This window comes from Carcharodon carcharias, chromosome 1 (assembly GCF_017639515.1).
Source record: "Carcharodon carcharias isolate sCarCar2 chromosome 1, sCarCar2.pri, whole genome shotgun sequence".
Taxonomy (NCBI): Eukaryota; Metazoa; Chordata; class Chondrichthyes; order Lamniformes; family Lamnidae; genus Carcharodon; species Carcharodon carcharias.
This window is the reverse complement of record NC_054467.1, coordinates 6388511-6396765: the sequence shown is the minus strand read 5'-3', so window position 1 is coordinate 6396765 and position 8255 is coordinate 6388511.

Here is an 8255-nt window from a genome sequence, read left to right as displayed (position 1 = left end):
CCAATGTCGGGGAGTTCCTGCCCCTTAACCCTTCATTCACCCCAATGTCGGGGAGTTCCTGCCCATTAACCCTTCATTCACCCCAATGTCAGGGAGTTCCTGCCCATTAACCCTTCATTCACCCCAATGTCAGGGAGTTCCTGCCCCTTAACCCTTCATTCACCCCAATGTCGGGGAGTTCCTGCCCCTTAACCCTTCATTCACCCCAATGTCGGGGAGTTCCTGCCCATTAACCCTTCATTCACCCCAATGTCAGGGAGTTCCTGCCCCTTAACCCTTCATTCACCCCAATGTCAGGGAGTTCCTGCCCCTTAACCCTTCATTCACCCCAATGTCGGGGAGTTCCTGCCCCTTAACCCTTCATTCACCCCAATGTCGGGGAGTTCCTGCCCATTAACCCTTCATTCACCCCAATGTCGGGGAGTTCCTGCCCATTAACCTTCATTCACCCCAATGTCGGGGAGTTCCTGCCCATTAACCCTTCATTCACCCCAATGTCAGGGAGTTCCTGCCCATTAACCCTTCATTCATCGCAATGTCAGGGAGTTCCTGACTATTAACCATTCATTCATCCATCCCAATGTTGGGGAGTTCCTGCCCATTGATCCATAGAGGGGGTGAAACAAAGGTTCACCAGATTAACCCCGGGGAAGGCGGGATTGTCTTGTGAGGAGAGATTGGGGAGATGGGTCTGTATTCCTTAGAGTTTTCCATAGAAGCACGAGGGGGATCTAATTGAAACTTACAAAATTCTTACAGGGCATGACAGGGTGGATGTAGATAAGGTATTTACCCTGGCTGGTGAGTCTAAAGCCAAGGGACATAATCTCAGGATAAGGGTAGGCCATTTAAGACTGAGGTGAGGAGGAATTTCTTCACGCAGAGGCTGGTGAATCTTTGAGATTCTCTACCCCACAAGGCTGTGGAAGCTCAATCATTGAGCATGTTCAAACAGAAATCAATAGATTTCTGGAGACTAACGACATCAAGGGATATGGAGATAGTGTGGAAAGTGGTGTTGAGATAGGGGATCAGCCATGATCTAATTGAATGGAGGAGCAGGCTTGATGGGCTGAATGGCCTACTCCTGTTCCAATGTTTCTAGGACACTATGTAAGAGATGTTTAAATTAAAGGTTTAATTATTTCAAATCAATTACAATTAATACCAGAATGCTGGAGAGCAGAATGATTAAAATAAAAGATTTATTTTTTATCAGCCTTGTGATTGATAACTTAAAATTATATGTGGGATCATCTAACTCAAGTGAGCTTTTTGACTCAATGAAATACAAAGTTCCTGCTCTTCAGTCTTGTGGCCAGTTTCATTAAAGTTTATAAGAATAAAAGTTAATTTGATAGATACAATTTCTGGTACATTGGTCCAGGTTAATGAAACAAAGCGTGTCTCACTCAACATTTATCTCTCAACTTACACACAACCAAGAAAGATTAGACAGTCACGTATGACATCTTTGGTTGTAGGAGCTTGCCATGGCAAATTCATGCTGCTTTTGCTTACAGAATAACAGTGACTGCACTTTGGCTGTAAAATGTTTTGGAATGTCCTGAGGTTGTGGAAGGTGCTATGGAAATGGAATTTCTTTCTACACTTCTCGTGAATAATAAAATGGTGCGGCAAAATTCTTGAAATGGAATAAAGAAATCAGAAGTATTAAGCTACACACCTCCACAGACTTGTTTAGCCGAATCATCACCTTAAAGTGGCTGAATAGAGTGTATTTGTTTTGTATATAATTGACCCAATTTCCTGGGCTGACATTCAATTATAGTAGTTTTAAATGTAGTATTTATAATTCAACAACACTCACCTAAATTAGAAATCTTTTGTGGTAAAGATTTGGAAAATGAGAAGGCTTTCTATACATTTTGATGGATAGCAAAAAAAAAATAAAAGCAGAAGGAAGCCAATGAGAGATCATTTCAACAGGCTCAAAACATCGTCAAAACTGATGTATTTAATACCCAATCAGTTACCATCTGAAAATGTTTCTTGTTAAAAATCAAAGAAACTTCATTAGGAAGCAGAATTCTGCCAAATGCATACTGTGACACTGCGGTATTAATGCTGGATGATACTATGTTGATAATTGTGCTGTAGGTGAAATTTAGTAAATGTGGTTGTCAATAATCCATTTGAGTTTTGTGTCATGTCCTTGAAGTTTTCTAAATATAGTAAAAGTTAATAGCATGATTGCATTATGCCCACTCTAAACAGGACTATGATATTTTCTTTTAAGTAAATTGGCTTATACAGGACAACACTGAAGCCAGATGATACCATATCTAAGTTCGAGCCTAAATTGTTAATGGTGATCCAATTCTTCCGGCACTGAGGATGCAGATTGTGTCAACATTCTTGATTAACAAGGGAGTCAAAGGTTATCGGGGGTAGGCAGACCACAGTAGATCAGTCATGATCTTATTGAATGGCGGAGCAGGCTCAAGGGGCCGAATGGCCTACTCCTGTTCCTAATTTGTCTGTTCATATCAAATTATCCCGGGGCACTCCGGCACTGCAAATAAATGGCATCACCAGAGTAGGAGAAACAAATAGTGTCCGTGTGGGTAATAAAATGGACTTTCCTACAGAAAAACGTGGAAACAAAAACTACAGTTAATGCATATATTTTTTTTTAAACAAGGTTCTTGGGACATGGGCATCGCCTGTAAGGTAAGGCCGGCATGATCCCTGGGACACTTCACATGGATGCTGCCATTCATGAATCTACTTTACTCCCCCGCTGGAAGGAGGTTGGATTTAAACATTATTGTTACAGAGGGACAAGAAGAAATAAACCTCTGCAGGGTCATATGGACTGGAAACGCTAACTCTGTTTCTCTCTCCGCAGATGCTGCCAGACCTGCTGAGCTTTCACCGCACCCACCCCCCCCCCCCACCACCCCTCCCCCAAGCCTTTTCTGTTTTTGTTTTAGATTTTCCTCATCCGCAGTATTTTGTTTTTTTTTTATCATTGTTGCTACAAAGGGAACTCGTTTCCACGGCAACGGCAGGTGTATTTCTGTGACGGCATAATCGCGGGAGTTGGATGAAACGTTCGGTGGCCGAAGGTGTGACTGAGCGGAGCGGAGGAGTTGGATTTTGACACTCATTTAACCCGTCCGTTTGGTGCCTTAAAACAAAACTAAAGAGAATGTGCGAAAAGCGGCAAAAGCTTGCCTGCGAGCGGAATCTACCCAACTTATTATTAGTAGTGATCTTCTTCACAGTTACTGCCTTATTTTACTTTTACCCGTAAGTATTTTAATCCCCGAGCGGAGGTCAGGCGCCTCCTTCACATGTAACCGTCTATTTCAAACACACCTTTTAGGGCTAGTTAATAAACCCCGGCAATGGCTCAGTGCGCGACATCATTGTTGCCTCTGGGTCGCAAGGTTAGGGGTTCAAGGCCCCCTTCTGAAATTCAAGTAGGAAGTCTAGGCTGACAGTCCAGTCCAGTCCAGTGGGGGCACCGAGGGAGTGCGGCACTGTCGTTAGGTGTTGCCTTTGGAATGAGATGTTAAATCGCTGTCTTGTCTGCCCTCTTATGAGCAGGGGACTTCACCGTGATGTCCTGGTCAATGTTTACTCTTCAATCTAGATCACTGAAATTACAATGTCTGGTCATTTCTGGTTTGTGGGAGCTGTCTGTGCGCAAATTGGCTACTGCATTGCCTACACTACATAACTTCACTGGCTGTAAAGTGCTTTGGGACTTGATGTGATCATGAAAGGTGCTATAGAAAGGCAAGTTTTTTTTAATTTATTTTAGAAATCATGTTTAAAATTTATCCCCCCCCCCCCCCATAATCACAATGCTAAAATACCCAAGGACACCTAATGGAGTAAATTTAAATGAAAATTAAAGTTAAAGTGCAAACATTTTAAAAACTTGTTTGCTGCAACTTAATTAACTCTTAAAACTTTTCTGTATTACTTCTAAGCAATCCTCCCAGTGAGTATTACATTTGGCATCATTGCATTTCAGCAGTAATGGCAATTGTTCCAAATTTTGGTGAGTGAGGGTTGTAACTTTGTTAAGCTGAGAGTGGCAAAGGCATTTTTGAGCACTATGATTAGTCTGTGGAAACAAAGCGAATGAAAAATATCATCTATCATTGATCTGCAGAAATTGCTACTGTGACATTAATAAGGAATGATGCCACAAGGGGAGTGACATCATAGAGCCATTTTAACCAGTCATGCATTCTGATTCATACTTATCATTACAGAGAATGTACAGCACAAAAACAGGTCATTTGGCCTAACTGGTCCATGCTGGTGTTTATGCTCCACATGAGCCTTCTCTCACCCCTTTTCATCTCACCATATCAACATATCCTTCTATTCCTTTCTCCCTTATGTAGCTATCTAGCTTCCACTTAAATGTATCTATGATAGTCACATCAACTATTCATTATGGTAGTGAGTTCCGTATTTTCACCACTCTCTGGGTAAAAAAGTTTCTCCTAAATTCCCTGTTGGATTTATTGGTCACTATCTCATATTTATAGTCCTTAGTTTTGAACATCACCACAAGCGGAAACATCTCTTCTATCCAATCCTATCAAACCCCTTCGTAATTTTAAAGACTTCTATCAGGTCACCTCTGTCTTTCTTTTCTGGAGAAAATTGTCTATCCCTATTCAGTCTTTCATCACGGATATAACCTCTCAGACCTGGTATCAACGATGTAAATTATTTCTGCATCTTCGTTTCTTTTTTGTGAAATGGAAGCCAAAGAGCATTCACCTCATGGTCAACAGCAAATTAATGGGGTGGTAGTGGTGTTGTCACTGGATTAATAATCCCGGAGTAATGCTCTGGGGACCAGGGTTCAAATCCCACCATGGCAGATGGTGAAATTTGAATTCAATACAAAAAATCTGGAATTAAAAGTCTAAAGATAACCATGAAACCATTGTTGGTAAAAAACCCATCTAGTCCTCTAATGTTATTTATGGAAGGAAATTTGCCATCCTTACCTGGTGTGGCCTCCCTGTGACTCCAGACCCACAACAATGTGGTTGACTCTGAAATAGCCTACCAAGCCACTCAGTTCTCAAAGGCAATTAGGGATAGGCAATGAAATGCTGACTCATCCCATGAATAAAAAAATAATACTGCAGCTACTGGTAGTTTTTACTTTACTATATTTATATTTTATTTAAAGGTTTGTCACAAAAATAACTTGGCAGATATCTGGAGGTATCAGTTTTGCTTTAAAGAGACAATTCCAATAGTGTAGGTGGAAGAACTTTGACACTTGCCATTACTAAGGTAAGCTTCAGTGCTGGTGAGAGGAGACTAAGATGATATAGTCCGGTGGGAAAAAGAACAGATAAATATCTCTCCTGCAGAAATTTACAATGAAGTATAAGCGTTTTAAACATGACTCTCAGGCATAAAATTATTTGTTTATTATTTAGTTTATAACTTTAAAAAAAATCTTTTAGCTTTGATTTTAAAGCGATTTATATGTGGTAGGGATTTGTTCAGTTGGCCTCACTAGGATGTTCAGAGACTTGTAAGGTTGATCAGGAGTGTTTATTGGTAACACATAACTATTTACATATGTACAAAGTATAGCTCAGCCTAGAAGCTGACTTCTCCTTGACTCCTCCCATAGAACTCTGTCTACTGCCTACCGTCATGTGTCTCTCTCTACATCATACTGAGAGTGATACTGTTCTCCAGTCCCACATTAACCCTTGCTATTCCAAACACCCTTATACTACATTATATAAATGGGGCACTTTGCCAATCATTGTAGATTTGCCCCTTGTTGACAGTAGTTTGGTGTGAGAGATGTGTTGTCCAAATCTGCATTGTGCTGAATTAAAAAAAAATGCTGATGAAAGGTCAGAGACCTGAAACATTAACTCTGTTTCTCTCTCCATAGATGCTGCCTGACCACCTGAGTATTTCCAGCATTTCCTTTTTTTATGTCAGCTTTCCAGCATTTGCAGTGTTTCACTTTTGTCTGCAAGGTGCTCCTTGATTGAAAGAGTGGGTCCTCTCTTGTGTTTTTAAGGGTGATGTCAGGAAGCACTTAATGAATTAATAATTTCGACAGTAGTGAAAATCTGGACTATTTTTCTTAGCTCCCCACCCCCACCGCACCCCCCCAACCCTCAGCAAAAAAATTGTTGAGTTGGGGGTCAATTCAAAATATGAAAATTGAGGTTGATATTTTGTTGGGCAAAGATATTAAAGATTATGGAACCAAGGTGGATAAATTGAATTAAATTACAGGCCATGCCCTAATTGAATGGTGGGACAGGCCCAAGAGGCTGAATAGCCTCCTCCTGTTGCTATGTATAGGGGGTGGTAGTGGAAAGGAGGTATTTGTAAGGAAACTAAAGAATCTAGTATATATTTTAGGAGTCTGTCTAAACTATATTTCTGAACTTTTATGCTTCTTTTTCAGATGTATGTGGCTGCTTCACAATTTATCAATGGCTGTACCTATCATTCAAACAATCTTTTTGATAAGCTGCTGCCTTAACTACCTAATTTGCATCTTTATGGATCCTGGAATTCTTTGTAGAGGTAAAGTCACTTGGAGTATTTGGGATAAATACAAACTGGAATGGAGTAACAGTGGCTGAACTACTGATTTGATGGAAGGATGTGACTGGCAAATAAATTCATTTGGATGTTGAGAAACTTGCTCTTCAAACCAATCCACTGGCTCTAATGTTGTCCTAACATTGTGTTCTAGAATTTTAAAAGTGGGTGCATGAACGGAAATGGACGTAATCTTTGAAAGCTACAGGACATGTTGATGAGGCTCAATGCGGGTTACGGAGTGCGCTTAATGACTTACTCCAAGACAAAGCACCCTGCTTGATTGGCAACCCTTCGACAAACATTCACTCCCTCCACCACCAGCAAACAGTAGCAGCAGTGTATACCATCTACTAGATGCACTGCTCACCAAGACTTCCTTGACAGCACCTTCCAAACTCACGACCACAACCATCTAGAAGGACAAGGGCAGCAGACCCATGGGAACACCACCACTGCAAATACTGTCCAAGCCACTCACTATCCTGACTTGGAAATGTATCGCCGTTTCTTCACTGTCACTTGCTCAAAATCCTGGTACTCCCTCCCTAACAGCACTGTGGGTGCACATACACCAGATGGACTGCAGCGGTTCAAGAAGGCAGCTCACCTCCACCTTCTCAAGGGCAATTAGGAATGGGTAATAAATGCTGGCCTAGCCAGCGACACCCTCATCCTGTAAGTGAATAAAATTCCTGTTCCTTTGTGTTAGGGGCAATAGTGGGAAGGAGATAATTGTAAGGAAATTAAGAATCTAATTACTCTTTATGAATCTGCCCAAAAAGTATATTTGAACTTTTGTGCAGAGAGGATCCTGAGCTTTATAAATAGAGGCGGACAATATAAAAGTGAAGCCTTGATAAATCTTTAAAGATTAACTTGCTAAACCTTTATAAATCACTGGTTAGACCTCAGTTGCAGACATTGTGTTCAATAGTGGGCATTGCACTTTAGGAAGGATGGGACAACCATGGAGAGGGTGCAGAAACTTAGAACAAAGAACAAAGAGAAGTACAGCACAGGACCAGGCCCTTCAGCCCTCCAAGCCTGCGCCGATCATATTGCCTGTCAAACTAAAACGTTTTGCACTTCTGGAGTTCGTATCCCTTTATTCACATCCTATTCATGTATTTGTCAAGCTGCCTCTTAAACATCACTATCGTACCTGCTTCCACCACCTCCTCTGGCAGCGAATTCCAGACACTCACTACCCTCTGCGTAAAAACTTGCCCCGCACATCTCTAAAGTTTTTTCCTCTCACCTTAAATCTATGTCCCCTAGCAATTGACTCTTCCACCCTGGGAAAAAGCTTCTGACTATCTACTCTGTCCATGCCACTGATAATTTTGTAAACTTCTATCAAGCCACCCCTCAATCTCCGTCACTCTAGTGAGAACAATCCGAGTTTCTCCAACCTCTCCTCATAGCTAATAAACTCCAGACCAGGCAGCACCCTGGTAAACCTCCTCTGCACCCTCTCCAACGCCTCCATATCCTTCTGGTAATGTGGTGACCAGAATTGCACGCAATATTCCAAGTGTAGTCTAACCAAGGTTCTATACAGCTGCAGCATGACTTCCCAGCTTTTATACTCAATACCCCTGCCAATGAAGGCAAGCATGCCATATTTCTTCCTGACTACCTTATCCACCTGCATTGCCACT